Source organism: Calypte anna, chromosome 9 (genome assembly GCF_003957555.1).
Source record: "Calypte anna isolate BGI_N300 chromosome 9, bCalAnn1_v1.p, whole genome shotgun sequence".
In the NCBI taxonomy this organism is placed as follows: Eukaryota; Metazoa; Chordata; class Aves; order Apodiformes; family Trochilidae; genus Calypte; species Calypte anna.
In genome coordinates this window covers 14,562,172-14,574,777 of record NC_044255.1, presented here as the reverse complement: position 1 = coordinate 14,574,777, position 12,606 = coordinate 14,562,172, and positions in this window count along the sequence as shown.

The following is a 12,606-nucleotide window of genomic DNA, read 5'->3' as shown; positions in this document are numbered from 1 at the left end:
AAACAGCCTCATCCTGTGGACCTGAGTGCTCTGTTCATGTGTAATATTCTCCAGCGGAGACAGCACATGCACTTTGCTGGGCAGGCCAACACTTATGGCCACCTGCAACCCACTTTTTCCTTTTCCCTTGCCTTCTGTGGGAAAAACCAAACCTGCTGTCTCTTCTTGTTTTGAATTTCTATTCATCCACATGCCCTGGTTTGCTTGTTTCAGGATATAGATGCAAATACAGCTGTAGTCTTGACTCCTGTCCCCCACCCAACCTTTAGCCCTTCTGTACTACTACTGATATTTAGGCTAGAGAATTAGGATTTGCCACATACCCAGCCTGGTTAGTTTAGCATAAGGATTTGCCTGCCTAGCCTCCAGTTGAACGGAGGACCAGCTGTGAGAGCTGCACACTGATTTGTAGGGCTTCAGCTATCCTAAACCCAGACAATCTTTTATGTAGACCATGCTAGATTGGTTTCCTGCCAAGTAAAGTAGAACTGGCTTTAGATATACCTGTAATAGGCTGGAACCTGTTGTGGGTTGTTGCTGGTTTGTTGCTGGTGGCTGCAGACTAGGCGGAGAGTGAAAAAAAGGTATTTCCAGCTGCCTTGTAAACAAGGACCAGTTCCTCATAATAGGAGTGTTACTACTAAAAATGTCATGTTTACATGAGAAATTGATTTTTCTCTGGTTTTTTTTTTTTTTTTTTTTTTTTTTTGCTTTTTTGGTTCTACAGCAGCTGTGCTCCGAGGCATTTCCTCTGGCATTTCATTGTCCACAATGGTCCTGTGGACAAGTAACTGAACAGAGTGCGTGTTTTCTCATTTGTATTGGTCAAGGTAATGTGAGTCTAATGCATACAGAATGAACCTAAACTGAACCTAAACCATCACAGCCCCTTTTAAGTAGTCTTGCTCTGTTTAACAGTAAGCCTGACTTCTTGTTTGGGGAATGATAAAAAGCAGTTTAAATGACTTGTCATCCTACCTTGCTACAACCAAATGATCTTGTTTCAATGCAGTGGCTATTCTCTGGTCCCTGCTGTGTGTCATCTATTTCATTTAAGTCTGGTATTTTTAGCATCCTCCTCCGTCAGTCCATTGTACCAGGTCTATGTCTCATTCAAGACTGCCTTTTGGTAACTCTGCAAGCCTATTTTGGATAGCTCTAAATAGTAATGCAAGATAGTTACCCTGTAAAGTGTGTGTATATAAATATTTTTTGTATGTGTAATTTTTGTTTCCTACTGCATAACATGCCAATTTTTATTTCTTCTTGGGCTACTGGGTCTGACAGAACCACATTAAAAAGTTGTTTATTTTTCTGTTTTTTTAATTATTATTTTTATGCAGCACGCTTACACTATACTTTGTACCAAATGACTCGACACTAGACAAATTAATTTGTATTTTTTGCATACTAGAGATTCCTGTGTTTGCCTTAAAAGGGGAGGGGCAGGTACTGAAAGCCTGTTTTATCATTTTATTTTGTAACACTTCAAAGAGCAGCGTCCTAGATTTCAAAGTATTTAACATGCTCAGTGTGTAAAATTACTGTGTCTTTTTTTCTTTCTTTCTTCCTTTTTTTTCCTATATGCCATAAAGGAGATACATCATCCTGCTCTTAACTCGATGCAATAATTAATTCAGTGGGGCAGTGTTAGTGCAGGGAAGGTGTTAGTGCAGGTACTTTGCACATTCCTGGAGTTGAATTAGGTTGTACCTTTTGTCACCTCCAAGGTGTTGCATCTCCATTGTGTAATCCTTCTGAGCTGCTTCAGTATTGTACAAATATTGATGCAAAAATACTGGTATTTTAGGAACTAGGAAGCATCTGACTATAAAGGTTAATGTAATAATGCTGTGCCCAGAGTCTGGGTATAAGAGCTTCAGTATGTACTTTTCAACTCAGCAGTGAGATGGAGCTTTTCTGACAAATCACTATTGATTAAAATATATGCTGTGAAACTGTTCTTCCTACTGTATATCACTATGGAGCCCACCTATCAGTTAACTGGAAGTGAGTTTGAACTGCTGTAGCTTTTACCCTCCCCTGTAGAGCTGATTTTTATTTTGTTTTGTCTTTTGTTTTGATACGTCAAAGTGGATGGGTTAATTGAGCTGAGAATCTGCCAATGCTTGTAGCAATGACAGTGTTGCCTGCACCAAGTTCTGTATGTGTTTTGGTACACCTTGTTGTTGAAGTCAATGAAAATAAAAGCCAAATTGAAAATGCCAGTTCCCAAGCATCTTCTTTTCTTGTCTGTGTACCGTCTTGGAAATGAGCAGAAAATTTTGTTGCTGCTTCCTGCTCTCAGCAGCAGGGGCTTCTCATCATCTTTACCCTCCTGTGCAGGTTTCTTATCCCTATGGGCATCCAGGGCACATGGGTGTGTTGTGAGCCTTTTCTTTTGCATGCCAATTCCTCTTCCAAGGATCTGAAAGAAGAGCAGCTCAGAACCAGTGAGGTGGCTGCCCTATAAGTGATGGAGTGGCCTTCAGCAGCTGGTGGCTTCAGTCAGTCCATGGATCTCCACATTAACAAGCCAGCTTCATGAGAGATTCCTATGTGAGGGCTATGTGTCTGTCTGTTACAGTTTTTTTGTGGTGGAGGGAGGATTCTTGAGAACAGGGAGAGTCAAAGAAAGAAAAAAAAATTCAGAAGAAGAAAAAGCCATAGCTTCCCTTGGGAGTTAGTTTCACTTTTACCACCAGGGTAGGGTAGAACTGCCTGATTTCTTTGATTCTAGTCACTGTTCCTTTTCCCTTTTGCTGAAGGATTAGAAAAGCAGTTTTCTCTGGAAGTCAATGTCCAGAGGCATCAGTCCCATTGTTGCACTCTGGCAGTCAGGGTTTGCTTGAATGTGGAATTAAAAAGTGGTATGTTGCCTTCAAAATAGAGAAGTGCTACTACAACAAGAACCTGCTGTTTCAGCTGATGGACTCCTTGCCTCTAGATGAGCAAATTGGATCAGGTAAACTAAATTTCATTTTTCATCGACCAGGTCAACTTGAAACATGTTTGCTGATGGTTGAAATTGCTGCCTGCTGTGATCTGCTGCTGGAGTAGGAACTTCTGCATTGCTTAGGATACAGCAAGGCTTTCAGTGCTGAGGAATCCCAAGCTGGCATTCTCCCATTTGCCCTCCACCCGTACCCATTGGAATCTTGTCTTTGGATACTGGGATGCTTCATATGCAGGCATGAAGTTTTCAGGGCAGGGATCCATCACAGGCTTCCAGCTATATTTTGCAAGCTTGGGTGGACCTCTGAAGACGTGCGTGCCCTTCTATGCTCTTTTCTAAGTGTGCTGAAGCTAGCAGTCCCCTGGAATGAAACTTACCCGGACACAACAAAACTTGGCAAACATCCGAGTGGAGTCTGTGAAGAGTGTCTTGCTCATCATGTTCTTCCTGTCCTGTGTGGCTTAGCAGAAACTCCAGACTCAAGCTGGTGGTTCCTGGGTCCTGAGACATTTTGGTTCCCTGTGACCCATGACAGAAGTTAATTGTCTGAGCATATTGCAAAGGGTAGAGACAGAAATTTTTGAGTCTTAATTTTTCATACACTGGCTATCAAGTTCAAATAAACTGGAAGAAAGCTAAACTTTATGCTCCATTGTCAAAGACTGGTTGCAGCTTTTCTCCCAGCATCCCTATGATAAAGGAGCCAAAATTTTACTGAGCTGTTACAGTCTTTTGCCACAGCTTTGCCCTCCTGATCTTGGCCCCAGCCATGCCCTGCTGCTGGGTGAGTGTGGCCGTGTGCTTCCTTGCCTCAAACTGGCCTGAGTTTTTTCAGGGTGAGGGGGGGGGATCAGCTGGTTTTGTTAAAGTACTTTGATTTCCTTGTAAACACGTGTATGGTGTCCCATCTTCTGTTCCTAGGACTCATCAGCTGTGACTTCCTGAAGCAAGCCAGATGCCTGGGACCACTGGTGAGTAAATAGAAGGCTGTGAGGGAGTTGGGAGGCATGAGGTGCAGGATTTGGGGTGGGATGGATGCCGCCTCAGTGCACAAGCAAGCACTCTCATATTGCCTCTGGGGACAGTGCTTTGAAGCCAGTGGCTGAAGATTGTAACCACAGCTTGTGTCTATCTTATTTCTGCCTTGGTGGCTCCAGTCACAGCCACGCCACACCCCTCTCTGCTCCCACAGCAACATCAGACACCAGCCCGTTGGAAAATGGATTTCAACCTGATAATGTTAAAATTTGTGATTGGTGAGGATCTCTGTGCACCATTCTGTTGATTGTCTCACTGCTGTTGCAGTGCAGTACCCTTTGTGTTCAGTGGGCGTGGCAGCCAGTGGCTTCTTTGGCTGTGCCACTTCCCTAGACGATGAGGCTACGTGCTCCAACAGGAGGTGGGTGCTGTCTGGCAGGCTCAGGAATTACTCACAGGCAGCTGGTCTGATACCAACCATTACAGCATCCAAGGGAGATGCTTACTTTGTCTCTCCCAACTGCCTAAGGTAGGAGATGAGGCTCCCTGCATCATCAGTGGCAAGAAAGTCCCCGGGGAGCCATTCAGAGCATATTGTTTCCCACTCTGAATCATGCCCAGGAAGATGTGGTCTCATTATTGCCCGCATCAAGGCCAGGGGAAGACTAAGCTTGTTAATGTTGAGCAGGATGGCTCTGTCCATGCAATCAGCTTTCTAAGGCTTGTGGTTGCACAGCGAGGGACGTTCTCATGGCACAGCCACCTGCAATCCAGCAGCAGGTAACTGCCTACAGGGCTCTGCTAGTGGCAAAGAGACTGGTGCAGAAAAGGAAAAAGCTGAAACAAAACTAAACCTGCAGACTTGGAGAAGAGATGGTGCTTTCCCCCTGTTTTAGCCGCCACGAAAAAAGTATGAAAGTAGGGAGGGGAAAGGCGATGCTGGCCGGGCAGGGCCGGGCCGAGGCGAGAGCTCTAACCGGGGAGCCACTGCCCTCTAGCGGGACCCGCACCGCGCCCGGACCCGCTCCGAGCACAGGAGGCTGTTCCGCTGCCGGCAGCATGAAACAGGGGCCAGTGACTTGCTGCAGCTCCAGGTGGCTGTGGCTGGGCTGGCGGAGCCGGAGTAGATGAAGGTTCGTGGTGCCAGCCATCCTCCTGCCGCCCTTGTGGTCCCGAGTTCCCCAGCACAGGTGGGTGCAACCTCAATCGCTGAGTCTGTGGATGTGTGTGTCCCTCTGCCTCCCCCAAACAGCTCGTGCTCACAGTGGCCATGAGTTGTAAAGTTGTGTTTTTCAACACCTTTCCCCTCTCATCCCACATGTAAGAGCTGCATAAGCAGCAGCAGTTTGTTTATTTTGCATGGATGGAATTATCAAGTGACCTATTTGGTGTTACAGAGCAAGTTCTTCCCATAGCTGCCTCTTGGGAAAGCTGCTGCTCTCCTGCCCTTTGCTGTGCGCCTTGTGAATTCCCAGTGTTGTGCCTATGCTCACCAACACCAGCACAAAGGAGAAATTCAGAAGATGAAGAGCATAAAACATCACCCGCCAAAACAGAAGAGACGATTGCTCTCACCCTAGGCAGGGTGCAAAAAGCCTGAAGCTGTGCCCTCGGTTGGTGAACCTCTGCCCAGAGATGTCTCCAGAGCCAGGAGCCTTCACACCTTGGGCAGCTGGTTGGAGGCAAGCATCCGTGCCCCGTTACCCAATGCTGCAACAGCCCACAGCCACGGGCAGCGTGCAGCAGCACCCTTGGGTTCCCAGCACCATTCGTGCCCTGCCTGAGGACATGTGAGGTGCTCCACCTTCCTTCCATGCTCACACACAACGCCTTGGCTACAAAAGTCCTCCGTGCCAGAGTGATACACATCTCTTCTTCCAGCTGAGAAAATACCACCAGGTATTTTGCAGGGAGCACACACCACAGCCAGGAACTCCCACAGCAGCACCTGGCGGGAGCACCGGCGGACGGCTCTGGGCTCCCACGCCGCCGCAGCAGCCCGCTCAGCCAGTCTGGGTGGGGATCCCGGCACCAGGCCAGGACCAACCTGCCCGCGGCAGCCGGAACCCCAAGGTGCACCTGTGCGGCTCGGTGGGGTGCTGCATGGAGAGGGGAGCTCAGCCCCGGGCTGTTGGCTGGCTCTGAGGCCATGAGCTGGTTCCAGTTTGGTTCGCTAGTGCGTGCTGTGAAAACTCCCCAGCTTGTTTGGAGCACATAAGGTTCTAGAAGGCCCAGGGAAGGCCAAACATGAGGACAGCCCCCAGCACTGGGCAGGCACCCACCACAGTGCAGAGTTGTGCCCTGGAGACAGGTTGCAGCTCCTAAGGAGAAGCTGGAGAGCATGGCACCCACCTTGGTTGGCAGGTAAGGATACGCCATGCTGGAGGCCATGGGCAGCACTTGTGCAGGCTCCAGGGACATGTTCTTCCCACCCAGGCTCTCCGCTCAGCACTCAGGTGCCCACATTGCTCACCCCTGCCCTGGCCTTCAGGTCCCAGCCTGGCTTTCCTGGCTGAGACAGCCTTGGCTTTCAGGGACACCAGAGAGAAGAGCACCCAAATCACTCATTTGGAGCTGAATGCTCACCTCTCAGACATGGACAAGCATTTGTCAGGTGTTTCTTTTCAGTTATTCAGCAGTCTGAGCATTTCCAAGCTAAGCTACTTGGCCATCAGTCTTTTCCTTCCCTTTCCTTTCCCCCACCATCTTTGGCATGAAGTAGGGTAGGAGCAGGTCTGAAAGGGCAAACATTGTGGTGGCCCCTTCGCTCCCTTCAAAGGGATTTTTCAGCACTGTCCTGAAGCAGTGATGTCTAGCAAGGTATTTCCTAGTTTTCTAGGAGAGCCTATGATTTCCTCCATTTTTTCAGAGCTTCCACCCCTGGGAATCTGCTGACTTTTTCCTATTTTTTTTCCTCAGGTTGTTTTTGTTTGTTGGCTAATTCTTTTTTAGTTTTGTTTTGTTTTCCTGAATCCATCTGTGACCCTATGATTAATTCAGCTTCTGATTCCTTGGAAATCGCCTCTGGAGACAATGCTGAAGATTTCTACACATGTGATCCATCTTCTTCTTGGCTGCATAGTCCTAAGTGCTGGAATCGGGTAAGAAATGTTACAACAGAACCTAGTAGTCCATAGCAAGGGTGTTAGGAAACAAAATATTGCACAGTGCTGCCTGAAAAAACTCTGATTAATTCAAGGCGTGGGTGGCTGCACAATTGCATCAAATTCTCCACATGCTATGGCGAAATACAAGATAAATGCATGGATTTCTTATTCCAAGGATACAGTAAAGCAGCCCATGCTGTACTTGGAGAGAGCTGTCAACCTGAAGGTAAACATGAGATATTTTTCACAGAAACAAGAGGTAACTAGTCACCTCCAGCAGAAGTTAGGCTGCCTATAAGGTGATGCAGCCCCAGAGCAGCGTTCAGTACCCTTCTCCCAGGGCCGTATTTGGCCTTCTGCAGGTTGATGGAGAGCCCTGCACACTGAGCAAATACCCAGCTCTGAGTGACAGCATATGAGAGTTGGTCCTCTGCCTCCTGGCATTCAGGCTCTAGCCTGAGCCCCAGCCCCACACCATCCTTGGAAAGTCACAGAATCACAGGATGTCTTTGGCTGGGAGAGACCTTCAAGTCCAACCTTTGACCAGTACTGTAAGCTCACCACTAAACCATGTCCCTAAGGACAAGGTCCACACATCTTTCAAACACCTTCAGGTGACTCCACTACTGCCCTGAGGAGACTATTCCAATGTTTGACAACCTTTTCAGTGAAAAAAAATGTTTCCTAATATCCAGCCTAAACCTCCCCTGGTATAGCTAAAATCCTGAGTAAGGCAGTGTCTACCTGTCACTGAGGCTGTTACCTGGAGGACACTGACCCCACTCTCCATAGGAAAGTTTTCTCCCACTTTTAAGTGCTACACATAGCAAGACCAGTGACTTCTGCTAGAGTTTATATTTTGTCATTTATTGCTGCTTAGTGACAGGAACAGAAGGAAGCCAGTGTTTAGGAGGTGTCAGGGGACATGATTGTGCTGTGCAATGAAGGCCAAGATCTCATGGTGAAAACACATGCACCAAAACCACACACAAACTTGATTTGCACAACTCTGACTGCAGTGACTCAGCTTGTCCCAAAGAAGGGGTGGCTGAACGTGTTCCACTTGGCCCTGAACCTTATCATTCCACCCAAGGGTAAAATATTAGCAAGTAACCATTAGGGAAAGTACTTTATTGCCAGGCCATGGGCAGCAGCTGTCCCAAGATTTCAGCTTTATCTTGTAGGTGGAGGAACAGGATATGATTGAAAGCCCTGCCAGAGATGACAGAAGCCAGCTGAAAGGGGCAGGTGAGGAGGCAAAGGCACTCTGCATCCCATGCAGGCTGTGATCAGCTCCTGTTAGGAGGACTCTCAGGAGCAGAGAGAGATGACTGAAATTTGATTTTTAATTTTTTTTTTCTGTTTTTTGTAGTGGTGCCCCCATGGCTAGAAAGAAACACAGAGTTACTGTCGTGTTTCATGGGAGTCCAGCCAGAGAGGCTGGCTGGAAGGACCAAACTGCAGCACTTGACTCTTTCTCACATCTTTGAGAAGAACAGAACAGGGCCTTCCTTCTGCTCCATTTGAAGTGAAGTGATGCTGGGCCCAAGGAACATGCTGGCTAACCTTTGCATGTCTGGTTAAGTCAGGGCACCTGGAATGTCTTTGAAAAGCCTCTCAGCTAGTTGAGACAGCCAAATCAAACCCTGTGAGGCTGCAGAAAAGGGTTCCTAAGGTGGACATCTGTACTAATGCAAGCAAATTTCCTAAGCCTGATGTTCTTTCCATTCCTGTGGCTTTAACTGGTTGTGGGCACCCCTACTGCAAATGAAAGAAAAGCTACACTGACTTGAGTAGCCAGGAATGACAGGGAGGGAGAATGTCTGGGTAGTGGTCCCCGAGCTGGCCTGTTCCCAGCTCACGCTCTGCACTTGTCCCCACCTGAAACGAGGATACCTCCAGTACATTTATCTCTGTTCATTCCAAGTGTCTGCAAAGCAGAGCTGCTTTCAGATTAGCATGGCCTGGCAGCATGGTGGCTTGTGACTTGCAGAGCTGCTGAGGGAGGGGTAAGCTAAGACTCCTTTTGGGTTTTCCTCAAAAAAAGAGGAATCAGCAGCAGCCATGTCATCCTTTAGGAAGAGTCATGTGCTGGAAGATGCAGTTGGAAGGCAACAGGAGAGAACCCAAGGCAGAGCCTGGGGTGCGCAGCACTTGTGTCTCCCCTGTGTACTGGTCCTATGCAGGGCAAAGAGGTGCTGAGGGGTGGCTCTTCCTTGTAGCCTGAAGCAGGCACTACCCAGGAGGAGCTTCTCACCAGGAAATTTTTTTTTGCTGCTAGGCCCATCATGAGAGGAGGAGAGATGTTTGTTATCTTTGCCTGGTGGCGCCAGTGGTTGAGCAAGAGGAGCAGAAGCCCAGCAGCCGGCATCTGTATCCGTGCCATCCTGAGCTCCCACCTAATCCCTCTGGGTGGAGGACCTGCAGGTTTGGTAACGTTCCTGGTATGGCATAGCTCACCTTTTGTTGCAGTGTAACTAGCCTGAAAGGGGAGAAAGGATGTAGCATTTTCCACCTCAAGGGGAACCCTTGGAGATTGGTTATGCTCCCAAAATAACCCCAGTTTACCCTGATTTACCCCGAGCAGTGATCCAAGCAGCTCCAGCCACTGCCATTGGCCCCGGCAGCCCAGGGGTGGTTGGGCAGCTCTCAGCCATGCAGACCCCACAGTCAGGCTGCTCTCTGGGCACTGCCAGGGAGTAGAGTCAGTGCAGCAGCTCCCAGTGCAGATGTTGGAGCAAACAGGGAGGAATGTGCATGGTGATGGCTGAACACGCAGGGTGTGTGCTCCTCAGCCAGGCTTTTCCACTCCCTGGGTTTGGTGAAAGTACATTTACCTTCCCTGCAGCATCTCAGGTAGCTCCAGAGGGATGGGCAAACGCCATCTGCCAGCCTGGGAGCAGTACTGTGGGCTTGTGACTGGCAAGGTAGCCCTGGCAGTTTGCTGGGTGTGGGAGAGCACAGCACATCAGTTGCTGATGGCTAAGCTTTTGGCAACTGCATGTGAACATCCTTCTCTTCACAGTCATGAGTGAGATGGGAAAGACCCTCCTGGGCTGCTTCACTTGTAGAGGTGCTGCCAGGGCTGGGTGAGTCATTTGGGGATGCACAGGACACAGCCAGGCTCAGGAAATAGTCCATATGTACTTTGCCCTATCCATAAGAGTCACTGCTGGGGCCACGTTTTGGTGTGGGGATACTTAGTCTGGAAGTGTTTGCTCCAGGTGCCTCAGAGGGTTAATGGCACAGGGCTTTCCCTGGGTACCTTTGGTGACAAACCCCTTCCCTGCAGCTGGGCAGCCAGGCAATGAGGCCAGGGTTTTTTGGTGGTCACTCTTGCGCTGGCAAGGAGAATGCACCATCCTCTCTTAATGCCCATACCATTTTCCTTTGAGCCATTGGGCAGAGCAAGGAAGGAGGGATTTGCCCTAGAGATGTTTCCAGTGTGTTAGAGCTGGGAGGAAATAAAAAAATGCTGTGAGGTGTCTGAGGGTTTTCCCCATCTGGCCAACAGGCCTCTCCCCCTGTACCCTACTGCAGCAGTGCTCCGAGGAGCCAGGCTGTGGGCAGGTAACTGTCACAGAGAAGACAGACGTGAAACTACTCAGCTCCTTCTGCCTCACCCAGGGCCAGAAGGGTTTTTTGAAAACAAAAATAAAGGGGAAAATTCAGTCTCCACCCATCCACCCAATTTGGCCGACAAATCAAATAAAACAATCTCGAGCTGGCACCATGGGAGCGGTGGATGCCAGCTCCCAGCATCTCACATGAGGTGTCGAAATGAAAGGAGATGAACAAACAACCCCCAGGTGCCTGGGGGCAGTAAACTGGTTTTAAGGTGCTGGTGGGTTGTTTTTTTCTGGTGCAGTGGTGGTATCAGTCCCCTGTGACCCCCTAGGACCAAGCAGCTGCCCCCTAGGGCACTAGGGGACTTCAAGCAGAAATGGACATCACCATAGATGGTTTTTGAGGGTATCCTGGCACGGGGCAATGTGACCAGTGACATGGTGAAGCAGATACCACACCTTAGCTGTGCCCAACAGGGAGCTCTGCATGGCTAAGCTTGGTGCCAGGATGCCCCACAGCAGCTGGGCCCCCTGCTCTGGAGGGGCACTCTTGACTCATGCATGTCCAGTTACTGTGAATAATACGAGGCTTTTAAAATAACATGGCTTTTTTTTTTTTTTTTTTTAGTGGTTTTCCAGCCTACCATCCCTGCCCCCCCCCCCCCCCTACATACCCCCTAAAGCTACATACACTCAGAGGTGACTCTAGGTTTCCCATGAACAAGCTTTTCACAGGCATGACAAAGATCTTTGCAAATTTGCCAGAAGGTCCACATTCTTCTTTCCATGAGGGAGATCATAAGAGTTTCTTCTCCACCTTAGCTAAGGTACAATTCAAGCACCTTGAGCAGCTGGGAAGTGCTGTGCAGGATATTCACACTTCTTTCCAGCTGCCGCCTCATTGCAGTCAAACCAATGGTTTAATATTTTGCACTGCAGCTGCCCAAAGCACATTGGTGGCAAGCAGTGGCCTCATTTCTCACTGGCAAAGCAGGGTTCAGCCTTTAGCCTGGCACTGTCAGCTGGCACAGGGTGCAGAAGCACCTCAAGGAGAGGATGGGGATGCTGGAGCAGCTGGGCTAGTCCAATGTAATGTGTTTCCCTGAAACTGGGAGCAAAGCTACCTTGAGGCCATTACAAAAAAGATGTGATAAAAAGGGTGTGTTTTTTTCCCAGTGTTTCCCCCCCGCACCCTGTATCAGAGCTATTGGGCTCCCATGTGAGGCAGCACTGGAGCTGCTTATCATCTCATCCCATCATGGCAGCAGACTGATGGTGCCACTATCATCTCTGCTCTTAGATTTATTACAAATAAAGGAGGAGTAGAAGCTAAACTGAGCTCATATTAATTCCCCTAGCCCTGCCCTACTCAACCTCAGGAAACACCTACTGGAACTGCCATCCTCCTTATGCAAACCACCCCTGGAAATGATCATTAGCTGACTTGCTCCTTTGCCAAGCGTGTCCACTCACCAGCCCAGCTCCGTTTGCCCAGGGGGCTCTGGCATTGCCCCCTCCTGCCAGGGCATGCACAGTGCTTGCCTGCACCCACACTCCCCTGCTGCTGCCTCACAGCCAGACCAAAGCTGAACCCCATTTCCCTGCAGCTCACCAGCTCTCTGCCTTGCCCCAGAATCAAGGTGAGGGTGGCCAGGCAGCTCTCCGAGTTGCCACTTTTGCTTTCTCAAGTTCCTGTAGCCTGCTGGATTTTTAGCAGGGTAGGATGGTGGCCAGGGTGTTGGGACATGTTGACATTTATGATTTTTTTTACATAACAATGATTCGCTGAAGGAGAAGGAAGCAAACTCAGTGTCATGTGTTTGAAACAAGATAAATATAATGCTGGGCTGGCTGTGGCATCCACTAGAACTGGGGAGACAGCAGTTTGCTGGTGCAGTGTGTGCTCAGAGGATGGGCAAGAGACCCCCATATGCTATGCTGTGCTCTGGGAAAATACTGGGGGGGGGGTAGGGCCGTCAGTCCTGTCATTCTCAGTGGC